General features: G+C 28.5%; 1 long non-coding RNA gene across 2 annotated transcripts in view; it reads left to right on the forward strand.

Annotated features, from left to right (window-relative positions):
• Positions 1 to 14,025, forward strand: part of LOC107442669 (uncharacterized) — a 36,390-nt gene extending 22,365 nt beyond the window's left edge. The window contains exons 6-7 of one of the 2 annotated variants that reach the window (XR_015432508.1): positions 10,923 to 10,979; positions 13,811 to 14,025. This is a non-coding gene — a long non-coding RNA (uncharacterized LOC107442669). The remainder of the gene's footprint in view (positions 1 to 10,922; positions 10,980 to 13,810) is intronic. The other variant, XR_015432507.1, reaches the window with a different exon arrangement.
• The last annotated feature ends 2,683 nt before the right edge of the window (positions 14,026 to 16,708 follow it).

Here is a 16,708-nt window from a genome sequence, read left to right on the forward strand (position 1 = left end):
GTATATGGCTAAAGCTTGATAATCAAAGGTAAAACAAATCAAATAAAAGAGTTCAAATGCGCCACAAAACTTGAGCTTCCAAAGTTTATTTTGAAATCATTTCGACTAGTTATAAACATAATGCTATTCATCGAAATAATTTTTACAGCACTTAAAAATGCAACCGCCATGGGTGAAAAATGTAGTATTATTGATAACTAAATAGTACCAGCAATTATTCAAAATAATGCAAAGAAAATATACTTTTTACATTTCTATTAATTTTAATTATTTAAATGGTAACAAAATATTAAAGAAAAAAAACTATTTTTAAATAAACTGAAACTTATTCAATTAAAATAAGTTTTCAGTAACATTAAGCAATAATTATTTGTGGAAATAATTTTCAAAAATTAAGTTGTAAATTTAAATGTTTTTCAACGCAACTTTGAAATACTTTTTACTTTATATTTAAATATTTTTTTGAAAAATCACTTGGCAATTAAAATATATCTTTCGTTTCATTTAAACGTTGTTACCATAAGCTAATTACAGCAACTGTTTGACGATGAAGAAAGTAAGTCATAATCAGCAAATACAGACTTCTATAAGATATTGATTCAAAACAAAATTTATTCAAAAGTAAATTGACCCTTCATTTTTAAAAAATAAGAAGAAAAAAAATTTAGAAAAACATTGAAAATATTGCCATTTAAATTATAAATGAAGAAATTCACGTAAAAATGATGAAAAATTAAGATTAGTAAAATTACGTTATATTATATTAGCTACATAAATTTACTTCGATGTTGTTTTAAAAGCAAAAAATATTCGGCCAACTTATCATGCTTAATATTGTCAACAATATCTTCTTCTGCTTTGAGTAAAAGCAGTGAATTTAGGCGTTTAGTGGTCATTGTTGTTCGAAGATAGGATAGTTTTTAATCAATTTCATCTTGCTGAAAATTCTTTCATTTGTCGCAACTGTCATTGGTGCAGTTAACGCTAATAGATTTAACAATAAAAACTTATGAAAGCATTTATGCTAAAATTTATGATTCTGCATTTTTAATACAAACTGTGAATTGAATTTTTACAAAATTATTAAGTTTTTTTTTACTAATAATTAACTTAAATGAAAAACTGTTAACTTTAGTCAAAAAGATAATATAGAAACATTAAATAATTAAATACATAAGAAATACGTCAACCCCGCTCAAAGGAATACCATCGGTTCCAGCCAAATCTATGCAATTAAGCGGGTTATTCGATCAAAAGGGGAGTGCAATATTCAATCCAAAATTCTGAATTTTTACGAAATTTTACTTTTTAATGGTATTTAATGCATAGTATAGCATTTTGATTAAATAAGCTCAGTTTTATGATCAATAAACAATTATAATTAAAACTGTATGCGTTAGTATCATAAAATATAAATGTCATTTAAAATTACATAAAAATAAATCAATATTAGTAAAAACTATAATGTAGGTACTAAAATATTAATTGATCCCTTCCGAAAAAATCTATAATTGAAGACTGTTTTTTATACCCGTTGAATTCATCAAAATTAGATATTCCCTTTTAGTTTCTACTAAAAATTTCATGACTTGCGTGTATTCCTTCCAAACACATTCAGAATTTTTTTTACTTATTTATTTTTTTTAATCTTCGAAACTTGAGAAATTTTAATTAATGCTTTATTTAAATTAATGCGCTATTTTAGTTAAGGGTTTTCTGAAATTTATTACTTCTAAGATTCATTGTTTTACTTTTTTCCGATTAATTTAAATCATTCCTTTTCGCTCTGAACTTGCACCCAACTCAAAGTCATTAACTGGGTTAAGCAATTATTCTATTTAAGAGAAAGACTCTCTGTACACTAGTGTGTTAGGTTTTTGAAACTTTTTCTTATCAAAGTTAATAGTGCATCAACATGGGATCACAATACAAATCACTCTATCCCATTTTTACATTCTAAATGATGTGTGTGTGAAGTAAGTCAAAGAGGGGTAAAAACCCCTTCGTTTACTTCAATATATAAAACTGGCAGCAAGATTTGATTAATTTTTCAACTTTACCCCAAACACCTACTAATGAATAAGAAATCTCAATTGAAGTGACCACATATTGTATCTTTATCTTAACTGAAAAAGGGAAAAGCTGGTGAAACATTTTTCAAAAATAAACAATATATTTTTCATTTGAGTACCACTTCTTTATGCAATTAGGCGGGGGCAAAAAGCAACAAATAACCGTTTAAACGGGAAAGTTTAACATTAGTTTCTTCTAAAATGATTTGGTTCCATTAAATTTTATTCGTATAAGCGGGTAATTCGATTATGCGATTAAGTGGGGACGACAGTACAAAATAACTAAAAAGAATTATTTATCAAAAAAAAACTGAATTTTCTATTTTCAAACACGTTACATTTTCAATAAAATTAACATTAGTACATATTTCTTCATAAAGGATTGCAGTTTGGACTTATAAAAACAAAGCCTACGAAGAAATATAGAATTTGAAATTTCAATTAAATAAGATATATGAAAAATAATTTCAGCTGAAAAAATCTAAAAAGGAAAAAAAAAAATACTATTTCAAGCACAAAATAAAAGCTTAGTAAAAAGTAAAAAACGGGAAAAGTATCCAATTTTCAGAATTCAAATGTGATTTATCTTTTTCTATCCCTAGCTCCTACTAATGAATATAAATAACATAGCATTTTTAATTGCTCTTTTTTCTTTCTTTTAATTATTTTACTGCACAAAAAAGATTAAAAAAATAATTTTATCTGCTTCATAAAAATCAATTTTTACCCGAAATAATTTAATTGGAAAGTAATAACACATTTAATGCAGTTTAATTAAACTTAATATTTAAACAATAAGACTGCAAATAATAAATATGTATTCATAAAAAAATTATACTTACATTCAAAATTTAGACTGCGGTAGATAGGATGATCGTTGGCATGTGAGCAGATTTTCTATTTTATTCAATAATAATATGAATTTATAAAATACGCTTAGAGTAACTAAGTATCCGTACATGACAGTTAAAGACAGGTCAGTGAAGTAATTGGTACCACAGCTGCCTGTGCTTTGAGCCCCTTCCTTCCCCTTCTTAACCACATGGACAAAGATATTGTCTTTATTCTCAGAAAGAGTTAGAGAAAACATGAGAAAATATAGCTTAGGGCATTTCTAGCTAACCACTTTTAAAAGACCCTCGATTTTTCAAATTGACAGAAATATCCGGGGTTTTGTCTGCTGCTTCACAAGATCGAGTCGCAGCTCCATCCTTTTTTGCGCCTTTTCATAGTGCCCGTAAGCGGCTTGATCAAACAGAATTGCCACTTCTCCGTGAATATTCGGAATTCTCTATTTTCACCATATTTTTATTGAAATAATTAATGAATCCGAAATTACAACATTTAACACTTTGAACTCGGCAACCATTCTCAAATTGTGTGAAATGATCGAAGTGTTGATTCGATTGAGTGTAACTCAATTTAATGTTTCAGAATTCTTAGGATTCTTGAAAAAAAAATATTAAAAGCAAAAAACAATATTTTATTTTCAAAACGGAAACTTTTATAAAGGTGAATTGAGGATCACATATATGTTAATTATTTTCCATAGAGAATATCAAATTTTGTTGTCATGATTAATTGTTCTAAAGATATGAATTAGTCCCTGAACACTTTATTTTAGGTTAAAAAATTTTGAACTCAAGTAATAATTCAATCATCATAGAATTTTAAAAGTTATGAACTGAATGGTAGTTAACAAATTAAATGTTTTTCTTTTCTTTTTTGGAGTTAGGAGTCCTTTGGAATTAGTAAAATTCTTCATAATAGATAAATATGGTTTACTAATTGAAAATATAAATTATTTAATAATTTGTGTTATTTAAACAGAATTTAACAATTTAAATAAGATATTTTGAATAATAAAGTATCCTATTTAATAGGTACTCTTATTTGTAATTTTTTCCCTATATTTTGAAAGTAAAAAAAAAAAATTGGTTGCATCACCGGCACGATTATTTCATATAAAATTTATAATTCTTTTTAAAAAAAATCATGTAAGTTCATCAGTTCCTTTAAAAAAATTACTTAAACCTCTAATAAAGATTTAATATAATTCAGATAAATAATATCTGAATTTTATGATACATTATTAGCTAACTAAAAATTAAGGTCACTACAAAATTTTTTTAAATTTAAGAATGTGTCGTTTAAATAATAATACAAGAGAAACGGTTTTCGAGATTTTGGCATGTAATGTCGGTCATCTCGCTTTGAATTATCATAAATGGTTACTCTTGGAGGAGAAAAGAAAAAAACTAAATTTAAAAACACATTTCACAACAAGATTTGCCGAGTCGGGTCTGGGATCCCGAAACGAAATTCAGATAACATTGAAATTCGTTTAAATCTCATCACCGATGAAATATCCGAAAACGAAAGAATTTCGGCAAAGTCGGGATTTTGGCCTGAATTATTGATCATCTTGCTTTGAATTATCATAAATGGTTACTCTTGGAGGAGAAAAGAAAAAAAACTAAATTTAAAAACACATTTCACAACAAGATTTGCCGAGTCGGGTCTGGGATCCCGAAACGAAATTCAGATAACATTGAAATCCGTTTAAATCTCATCACCGATGAAATATCCGAAAACGAAAGAATTTCGGCAAAGTCGGGATTTTGGCCTGAATTATCGATCATCTTGCTTTGAATTATCATAAATGGTTACTCTTGGACAAGAAAAAAAAAACTAAATTTAAAAACACATTTCACAACAAGATTTGCCGAGTCGGGTCTGGGATCCCGAAACGAAATTCAGATAACATTGAAATCCGTTTAAATCTCATCACCGATGAAATATCCGAAAACGAAAGAATTTCGGCAAAGTCGGGATTTTGGCCTGAATTATTGATCATCTTGCTTTGAATTATCATAAATGGTTACTCTTGGAGGAGAAAAGAAAAAAACTAAATTTAAAAACACATTTCACAACAAGATTTGCCGAGTCGGGTCTGGGATCCCGAAACGAAATTCAGATAACATTGAAATCAGTTTAAATCTCATCACCGATGAAATATCCGACAGTGAAAGAATTTCGGCAAAGTCGGGATTTTGGCCTGAATTATCGATCATCTTGCTTTGAATTATCATAAATGGTTACTCTTGGACAAGAAAAAAAAAACTAAATTTAAAAACACATTTCACAACAAGATTTGCCGAGTCGGGTCTGGGATCCCGAAACGAAATTCAGATAACATTGAAATCCGTTTAAATCTCATCACCGATGAAATATCCGACAATGAAAGAATTTCGGCAAAGTCGGGATTTTGGAATGTAAAAAAAAAAAAAAAAAAATGCCGACTCAACCTGAATTTGCCGACTGGATGATACCGCTGGGGGGGTGAGACACCCCTCTCACCCCCCCGTTAGGGACGGGCCTGAGTAGGTATATGTATATTGCGGAAAAAAACAAGAAATTAGAGTGATCGGTAGTTTGGCGTTTAATGAAATTTTTCTTAATTATTCATTAGAGTTCCAAAGAAAAATCTTGAGCTATAGATTTATTTGGGCATACAGCCAATATAATAATAAGAATTACATAAATTGAAATATTTATTAAAAATGTGATAAAATTAAATTTTAAACTAGTAATAATATAAATTTACTCAAAAATAATTTAAATATAATTTAAATAAAATTTAAATAAAGTTGTGTGTTTACAGAGCAGCACTTCATCAGGGGACACACTGTCTGTAAACACACAGGAGCCTTTCTGTTGTTAGTGGCAAAGCCAAAACTAACAGTGCCCCGAGGCCCCTAATGAAAATACAAGCATAAAGAAGAAGAATAATTACCACATTAAATAAATATTTACCATTATAACATTCATATAAATTTGCAATATAATCACCTTTACTGAAACAAATATACAAAACACTTAGAAGACATAAAAAAAACCACCCCCAAAGCACATATAAATATTCAAAACAGTTACAGTTAGTAAAAATGAAAAAGAAATTCCTTATATATTCCAAATCAGCTCAAAAAATAATGTGCTGACACCTAGATAAAAATCAACAAATTAAAGAGCAATGGAATCCAAGTGCTGCCATCTGTCTAAAAAATCCCAACAGAATAAGAAAACATAATCCCAAGAAATTTTGTAAATGAAAACAAAATCCCAATAAATAACAAGATGAAAACCAAATAGATCTTGATATAAATATTTCTGATAACAATAATCTCATAGGGGTTTATGATAAAAGGAAGGATTTCAATTTTAATGTTATTAACCTTACACATTTTTATTCCAACCTTTATTATAAAATTTTCAAGAACATTGTATTTGGTCAAATATTGAGATTCAAATTCATTTGTAATAACCGTATAGATTTTTTGACCGCTATTGAGGTATTAAAAAACAGTTTAAAAAAAAATAAACTTCCTTTTAACTTTAATAATTTTGATGTTTTGATTAAAGAAATTTTAAAAAAATCCTATTAACTTGGCCGATATTGAAGCCCGTCTAAGCAGGCCTAGACGGTGAACTATTTGGTTTTCATCTTGTTATTTATTGGGATTTTGTTTTCATTTACAAAATTTCTTGGGATTATGTTTTCTCATTCTGTTGGGATTTTTTAGACAGATAGCAGCACTTGGATTCTATTGCTCTTTAATTTGTTGATTTTTATCTAGGTGTCAGCACATTATTTTTTGAGCTGATTTGGAATATATAAGGAATTTCTTTTTCATTTTTACTAAATGTAACAGTTTTGAATATTTATATGTGCTTTGGGGGCGGTTTTTTTGATGTCTTCTAAGTGTTTTGTATATTTGTTTCAACAAAAGTGATTATATTGCAAATTTATATGAATGTTATAATAGTAAATATTTATTTAATGTGGTAATTATTCTTCTTCTTTATGCTTGTATTTTCATTAGGGGCCTCGGGGCACTGTTAGTTTTGGCTTTGCCACTAACAACAGAAAGGCTCCTGTGTGTTTACAGACAGTGTGTCCCCTGATGAAGTGCTGCTCTGTAAACACACAAACAACTTTATTTAAATTTTATTTAAATTATTTTTGAGTAAATTTATATTATTACTAGTTTATATGATTTGAATTTGGTTTTAGCTGCCTTGTGCGCTGTTCCAATTTGAATTTGAATTAATGTAGTTATGGTTATTTTTATTTTTCTACCTCCTGTTTAATTAATTTCACTTAAGAATTTGAATTTACGTTTGGAAAATTAAATTTTACTCTGATCTGGGACTGTTACGGGAAATGATTTTCTCTTGTAAAGAATTATGGCAGCACTTATATTTTTAGAAAGTAATATTTCTGAATTGGCATTAAATAAAACACATTATTCTTTCATTTAGTTGGGGATTTTACGCTTAGAATAACGTAAGCTTAAAAAATATGCCTAAATTATAGTGTATAGAAAAAAGATAATTTCTGCTTGTCTGTTACAGCAGTATCTTTTTAATTATTAATTGAAGGATTTATTTTTCTACTTCTAATTATATTGGAAAGGGATTAAATGCAAGAATTATAGATCTAAACTACCTAGCAATAGATTTAAACTGAAAGAGAGTTTTCGCTGTCTTATAAAGAAAGTTAGGCAACAGCCAGACGTTAATAAATATAGTGTAAAATCATAATAATATTTTATAAATTATCGCCCATTATATCAGACAATTGCCCAGATATATATATATATATATATATATATATATATATATATATATATATATATATATATATATATATATATATATATATATATATATATATATATATATATATATATATATATATATATATATATATATATATATATATATGTAATAACAGGGCTACAACCCTGTTATCAGTGTTGTATTTAGCTTGAAATAATTGCAGTCTTAAGCCATCAGACGTTCTAAACAGGTTTATTTAAATGTAGGCTGGTATTGAATAACAGTTCACGTCCCCACTCCTGCAAAGGAGGGGGAGTGGACAAGACTCAGGACAATCCCGGAACAGCTTATCGGGATCACATCAAGATGAAAAGGACACGCAATACTATGCGTTCTTACGTTTTATACCAACACAGATTTGAGGTGAAAAGGCACACTGTCGTACATTCCTTGTAACCTTACGCATTAAGGAAAATTATTTCTGCTTCCTTATATGGAAGTGAAAAAGGGAACGATTCTAAATATAACTCTTCCCTTGAAATATAAATCTATTTATATTTCAATGGTATGTTTTCAGCCTTGAATTCCCAAAATAGAATCTCTCTACGTTTATTCTTTAACAAAGACATTTTATGAAAACGAAAGAGTTTTAATTCTTTTATTAATACAAAAGTATTTAATTTTTGTATTACATCTCCAACAAAAAAAATTTTTGGTAAGCCAAAATAAAAAAATTTAAAATACTTTAAATTTAAAATTTTTAGGTTGGTACGAGTGTTTCTTTTTCCCTACTACAAACAACATCTTTTTAATTGTGAGAAGAAAAATATTACTTACAATGACAAAAATATGAAAAACATGATTATGCAATTTATCTATTTAGTAACTAAACAGAAAGAAAAATTAAACATTTATATAACTAATCTACTAAAATTTTCAAAAATTTTTCATACAAAATTTTTATGCAAATGAACTGGACAACAAGTGTCATTTAATCAGAATTTAAGCTTCTGTGTGGTTAAATGATTATTTACTTGATGAAATGTAACTATTCTACTAAAATTTTCAAAAAAATTTTTTCACACAAAAATATACAAAACTTTTATGCAAACGAACTGGACAACACGTGTCATTTAATCAGAATTTAAGACTCTGTGTGGTTAAATGATTATTTACTTGATGAAATATAACTATTCTACTAAAATTTTCAAAAAATTTTTCACACAAAAATATACAAAATTTTTATGGAAACGAACTGGACAACAAGTGTCATTTAATCAGAATTTAAGATTCTGTGTGGTTAAATGATTATTTACTTGATGAAATATAACTATTCTACTAAAATTTTCAAAAAATTTTTCACACAAAAATATTCAAAATTTTTATGCAAATGAACTGGACAACAAGTGTCATTTTCAGAATTTAATTTCAACATTTGTGGTTTGTGATATTTCCCAAGCTTTGATACATGTACTTTTTCAAAATTTTGTTTACTTAAATTTCTTTTTGTTTATTTTGTTTTTGTAATCAGTTTCTTGGTCATTCTTTCTTTTTCCTATTTTTCCTTTTATTTTTTGTTTTTGTTATTGTTACCCTTTACATATTTTTTCGTCGATATTAACCTGATAATGAACGCATCCATTACCTAGATCTATCTTCAAATCATTTGAACTTTTTGGACATCCTTTCTTTCTATTTTTTGATGTTTACTTTTACTGAAACATCCTTAACATTCATTTTTTCGATGCTTATTTTTTTGAAACTTCATTCTTTTCTTTTTTCGATGTTTACTTTTTTTGAAACATCTTTTTCACCATTTTTAACCTTAACATTTTGAGAATTCTGCTGTTTAATGTGCAAAGATAAGTTGTCACTTTTAGAATTAGCAGAGATGATCAGTCTCTTACCAAATAGAATAACAACTGGCCCGACACAATGAATAAACAAACAAAAATTCCTGCAAGTCTACAACCCTACTAAAGCATATGGTAAATCAGTATCAAGTATAAAAAACGTAACTGATTAAACAATTTCGCCTATCGTAATAAGGGAAACTCACAAATTTTGTTAAGTGTTAACTGTCCGTTTGTTTGGGTTTCACATTTTTTAAAATAGGAATATTTATTTTTGACCAAGTCCGAATAAGTAAAAAATTACAACTTTCTTTAAGTTTGTTTGAAAACTCTTCATTGTTTGGTTCAAAAGAAAGTTTTGAAAAATTTGACTTTTTATGAGGTTAAATCTTGAAAAATCATTAGGAAACAAAAGTTTAAAAACTTAATTTAGTTTGCCGTCACTAGTTTAATTGACGTTTGAACCACATCTTTTTTTTTCTTCAAAAACATTTTAAAATGCACGATAAATACAGTACTATATCATAATTTTATATTAAAAAATATATATAAACACAAGAAATACAATCTAACTCTTAATAATACTCTATTCCATTATTCAAAATAAAATATTTAGATTACTACTCATATCCAATATTACTAAAATTTTTAATCATAACATTGAGAAAGAAAAAAATGAGAGAGGAAAAAAATTTATATCTACAGTCAATCCTTTCCATTTGCCACACTTTTCTCTTGACCTTCATCAATTTCGTTGAAGAGAGGAAAAAAAAATATCACTTTTTTTTTCTTTTTTCTTTCGCGCACTTAATTCGTAGCAATTCATGAATATTCATGATTAAGATTCGCGCACATTCACTTTTTATTTCACAACTTGAGTAGTAAGAATTGTAGGATCACTCGGTGTCGAATCACTACCATGGATGATGTTTCTTCCAACTTAGAGGCACTATGGACTTGTAGGGTCATCGGATGGGATACTTTCACTGGTTTCAGGGGACAATCTCCAGCCATCGTCCTTCCTTCCATCTACATCAGCATTTCAGGCGCGACGAGGTACAAGTGGTACGGGTGGAAAATCGCCCTTCCTTCAACGTTTTTTTCCCTCCCAATTTTTCTCCTCCGAGGGTGATGGAAAATTTCCACGAAGCAGTCAGCCTCCGTTACGCTTTGTTAAATTGAATCATGCCCTTTCTGGACAGTTTATGGTATTCCATGGAATACCAAAAACTGGCATATTTTATAACTTAGACCATATTTTTTTAAACTTTGCTGATGATAAATATGTTTACAAATTCAGAAGGTAGAAAAATTATTTTTGTAATACTTCGAAGAAATATATTTTTTTTCTCTAAAGAAAATTATATATTTTTAGTCGGCGTGTGCTGATTTTATGCAAGTTACTCCATGTAAACAAATGACAGACATGAATGTGAGTATCACGTGATATTTTAAATAATTTAATATTTTTTATATTTGTTCATAGAATAAGTATTTAATATGTATTTTTAAAAATTTAATGTATTTATTCATAGATTTATTCTATATTACTTAATCTTTTCACGATATGAACTTATAAATTTATTAAGAAAACTAGGATTTATTTGTAGAGCAATTACTGAAAAATTTTCCAGCTAAATTATTGTTCTTAACCCCTGCATGACTAACACATGGAGAAAAAAAACTACCTCCTCAAGTCCGCTAACAACGAGTTTATACGTACAAAATATTGCCTACGTACAAGACGTAATACGAGATGTTAGAATCAGGATAGCATTATCTTAGATGTGTGATCACGGTCAAACTTCAATTAGAGAATGTTAGACTATTTTACGCGAACATTAGATTTTTCTTACGAAGAGACCACAATTTTATGCGTTTTTAAGTAAATTTATGGTATTGTTCCGTTTCCAGAGGACGTAAAAATTCATTAAACTATTGATGTTTTAGTGATGTTTAACCAATTGTAGTAATACGTATTACTGGTATTGTGAGAATAAGAAATAAGTACTTCGCATACTTATGTTGATATTTATCATTGTATTAATGAGTTTTTAGCCAAAACACACAATTAGTAAAACTTACATGTATGGGGAGTAGAGCCAAGGTACCTTATTAAATAGAGCGCTCGCCTCTGAATGAGGCGGCTCGGGTTCGAATCCCATCGATGGCTGATCAATATGAATTTCGTACCCGGCTCGCACCGACCACAGTGCAAACTCAAAATATCCTCGGTTGTAGACGGATCATGAATTAGAGTTCCCTTGCCGTCAGGCTAACCATAGGATGTTTCGATGCTTTCCTCTTCATGTAACGCAAATGCGGAATAATTCCCCCAAGAAGTAATCCACACAGAAGCTTATCTCTCCCAATATCTCAGCCAGGTGATCCCTTGTCTTCTGAATTGGTTTAAAATTACCAGGCTACGGAGTTGATCTCTAGTAGTCGTAATTGGGTCGAGTGTTCAACGACGGTTATACTACAATAAAATATATGGGCCGTAAGCTTTCGACCGTTTTCAAGAATAATCTGTTGGAACTAAATTTTTAGATTACGGCTATCTTCCATGATTTAACATTTATCCTTTCAAAATCAGTTGAAAATTAGATAATTATACACTGATAAAATAGGCTTTTGTGCCTAATTTCGTACTTTTAAATATCATCAGTGCTGGTTACTTAGCACATTCTAGAAGAAACTTAAATATTCGTATCATTAAACCATTTCAGGACGGGCTTAGAAATTCTTTAATATGAGGTATTGTTTTCATTGAAATATCCTAAAATTGCATTTATTACGACGCAAAAAAAAATTTCATTTATGAAAAAAAAAAAAGAAACTTTTTTTGAAATATAAAATAATGCCTATGCGCACCATTAGCCAAATCATTGAACAAATCATTTATTTTAACATCAATTTTTTATAACATCTGTTTTACTTTTATTTCATTTATAGAAATTGCAACTTTTTCCCACTATATGATTGGTCTCATGTAAAATACTTATACATTTTCAAAAAGTCGAATTTGTCAAATACCATTTCAAGTTTTTTTTTATTTTTTTTTTTTTATGAAAAAGAAATTGGCGTAGTTTAATAATTTCTCAACAGAATGTATTTACTAATATTATATATTTAAATTACTAACATAAGTGTTCACAACCCATAAAAATAGTAGTAAAATAAACTAAGTGAAAATATACGTCGCAGTTTTTTTAAAAAAAAAAAAATATTGAAATGTCCTTTGTCAAAAAAAAAAGAAAAAATGATCCCCTCCGCAGAGGATCAAAATTGTGATGGCATGTCTTCGGATCATCCTCCGGGATGTTTCCCAGACCGTCGCCAATAGCCCATTGTGCAGCTCTAGTGCGACGTAAATTAACAACAACAACAACCTTTGTCAAAAAAATGGTCTAAAATTGTATCTTTAATACGTAGCATTCAGAAAAATATTATCGATGCGTTCTGAGTTTTTATTTGCAAATTAAATCGAATATATTTGTCTTTACCATTTAAACAAAGCTGTGTAATTTGTATTCCTTATGCTATCATAAAAAATTACTATTTAATAATTTGAACTTACAACAATCATTGCTTTTAGTACGTATTATAATAAGTTAATGACAAGTAACTTTTAAGTGTTCGAAGGTATTTAGAGGGGTGGGCACAATAAAATTTTTCCATAATAGTTGCATTGGCCTTATTTACACAGCTATTCAAATTGTAATAAGCGCTTGTTATTTAATTATTATTAAAAATTATTGTTGTCGGCCGAAGACTCCCCCCGTATAGTTGGAGTTAAAATTCTGTCGAGTCGCAAAGTCCTCCATGTTCCCATAACAAATCAAAACCTCTGGGGGTACTGGACTGGAGATCGATTGTTCTCTGAATCAGGTCAAAATTACGATCTGTGGATGAGTGAATGGGTCCGCCTTATAAACAGGTGTGACGTATGGTGCGGCGAAGTAGAATTCTTGGCTATAGATGGCGCCACTGAAAAACAAGAATCGCACACTCTGCCTTAAATTTGCTCGGTTCACCAAGCAGGCTAGCCCGTGTGGCAAGTGGCATTAGAACCAACCAAAAATTATTGTTCTTGTTGTTAGCTTGTTGTTAAAAAATTATTAAAATTGCAAAAAATAAATAAATAATAATAATAAAAGCAAAATGATAAAAACAAGTTTAAATAGTTTCTGTTACGCAGTTGTAAGTTTTAACTGACATTTTCTACATATTTTTTTTTACATATATGTTATTTTATTTTAGGAATGCGCTCTGGATTTAGTGAACAGACTTCATGCTGAAGAAAAATGCTGATGACTCAAATACTATCATCGGGCATAAATAATGCTCAATAATGCAAACCTTGAACTTTTATTACAGTTCCACCTTTAAAATATTTCAAAATTGGTTACTTTTGGGAAAATAAATAAAATCTTAATAAGTTTAAACAAAAAATGCTTCCTCTTTTTTTTGTAGAATTCAGATACGTTTTTATAAAATACTGTTCCTGGCCAAATTATTAGACACGCTTTGAGAATCTATGTAAAATCTTAATTATCAGGTGATAATATACAGCTTTATTGTTTTTACTCGGCTGAAACCGAAACCGGTTTGCACTTGTTTACGCTTATGTATCAATTGGTTAACATTGTAATGCAACACGTTATAATTAGATAAAAATAGGAAGTATATAAGAAATTTACTGAATATAAACCTATTACATGTATATTTAAATATAAAAGTATTGCATATAAATTCGTGCAACACATGTAATTATTAAAAAACAGTGTGCCTGAAAATTTGGGTTAATTATTATAATATACTAATAGAATACCTGATATAATAAGTATTTTATATTTATATAATATATCATCTAATTTATCCAATTGTAGAATTTATATCACATATCGGTCTAATTTAACCAATTGATACACTAACGTAAACAAGGGCAAACAGGGTTTCAGTCGCGTAAAAAACAATAAAGGTATAGTATCACCTAAGGTATAGTATCACCTAATAAGTAGTACTATACCTTATTAGGTATAGTATCACCTAATAAGTAACATTTTGCATAGACTCTTTTATAGTGCGTCTAATAAATTGGCCATGGACTGTACGTTTGCTTGAAAATCACAACCTAAGGCAAAGTAACGAAGAACATTGTAAAACAACAGAAATGTTAATGTATTTACAAGTATATTAAATCAACTTATTTCCTAAATTTTATACATTATTCAATGTATTCATTTTTGTAAGTATCTTAAGATATGGAACTTCATAATCCAATTTACATACAGTGTTTAAAATTATGTGAAAAAATATTAAAACATTCTTTTTATGTAAAAAAATATTAGAATATTCTATATTTTATTTTAATTAAAAATATTTTTGTTTGAAATTTTTATTGGTCTGATATCATTAAAAATCCCAGTTTCCGCGATAAAATGCCTATAGCAGGGGTGGCGAACCTTTATAGACCAACGTGCCATTTTTTCCAAAAAATTGTTTAATGAGGTCATAGACGTGCCATCAAATAATTTTGCCTTCGTGATTATTGGGAAAATAATAATACTAAATACTATCAACTCAAAACTCTTTAATTACATTGAAAAAAAAATATTTTGCAATGTCTTAGTTATACGGGTAGTTCAACTTATAGTAACATCAGTGTGACTTCTGTTGTTGCAGATTAGATGACAAATAACTTCTATTAGGTTGTAAGATGTTAGTTTAAGCAGGACTGTTGATTTTTTTGTTAGTTATTTATTGTTAGCTTGTTTTTTATGGTTATTAATTGCTTTTTTAGTATTAATTGTTAATTTTTTTCATTAATAATTGTTTATTATTTTGCGTGATTTTGTGAATTTTAAATTAATTGTTACATATGCCTCGTAGAGTAATAACATTTGAGTAATAACTATTCAAAGTGTAATAACAAATGTGATCGGTGGCGTGCCCAAAATATTGTGTCGGGTGCCATAAATGGCACGCGTGCCATTGGTTCGCCATCCCTGGCCTATAGTGTCTGTTGTAAAAATCTTTAATTTTCTTATGTAGTAGCTAAAGTTAGTAAATTTTTCTTTTTTTGAATTCAAACAATGCCGTTACGAAAACGGAAACTAATTGAAGAAAAAATTCTAAAATATGTTTTAGACAATTATTAAGCTTAAAATATTACACCTGGGCAATTTAGAATATTTTCAACAACAAGGGCATAATACATAAATATTTCGCTTAGCCAATATAATTGCTAATTAAAAATTTTTTTATTACGAATTGTGTCGTCAATATTTTATTTGAATTTAATTTGTAATATTTTATTCCTTTATATTTTATTCGAATTGTGTTTGCGAGTAATCTGATGAACTTTCGCCCTGACGAATTGTGCTTGACGGATTGACGCGACACCCGAAAATTTGACTTCTTTCCAACTGTAACAAACTTAAGATACACAAAACTAAAGTGACTAAAATAATAAAATAAAATCGAAATTTTTACAAACTCCGCTTTTTTAAGTGGACCAAAAAGGAGAAATAATTTTAATTTTGTCACACCTAAACCACAAAAGCGCGGTAGATCATTTTCGTTACCACCAAAATCTCCCCTTCATCTTTAAAGTAATGTAACAAATGGATTTTGTAAAAATGTACTTATTTTTGTTATTGATATATTATTCCTCATCAACTTTGCTTTAAGCATATCAATAGACACCCATTGATTAACGAAGTTATTAGTTGCTATTGTTATTAATGAACAAATATGAAAAATTAAATGAAACGCATACTTTAAATTTAAAGAAAATACGTACTGAAATAAAAAAGAAAACTAAATATGAAAGGAATTTGCTTTTTAGTTAATGTTGGTGCTAATTAATATTTGTGTATAGCACTTTTCTCTCCTGTTACTACACAACAAATACAAACATTGCAACCCAGAGCAGTTTTGAAAAATATTTAAAAAAAAGGTATACTTGAGAAATTCTTTTTTATTTTTTAAAAATTAAATCTCTTAATTTAATCCTGTCTTAACTACGTGTCGCTAATCAAATAGAGATTATAATGAATGAAACGTGAAATGAAACTCGAAATTTCGACGGATTCTCCATTATCAATGAGAAGGAAGTCCATTATTCTATGATGAAATACTACGGCATGACTGCTT

This window comes from Parasteatoda tepidariorum, chromosome 3 (genome assembly GCF_982258835.1).
Source record: "Parasteatoda tepidariorum strain Cologne lab strain chromosome 3, Ptep-v5.0, whole genome shotgun sequence".
NCBI lineage: Eukaryota > Metazoa > Arthropoda > Arachnida > Araneae > Theridiidae > Parasteatoda > Parasteatoda tepidariorum.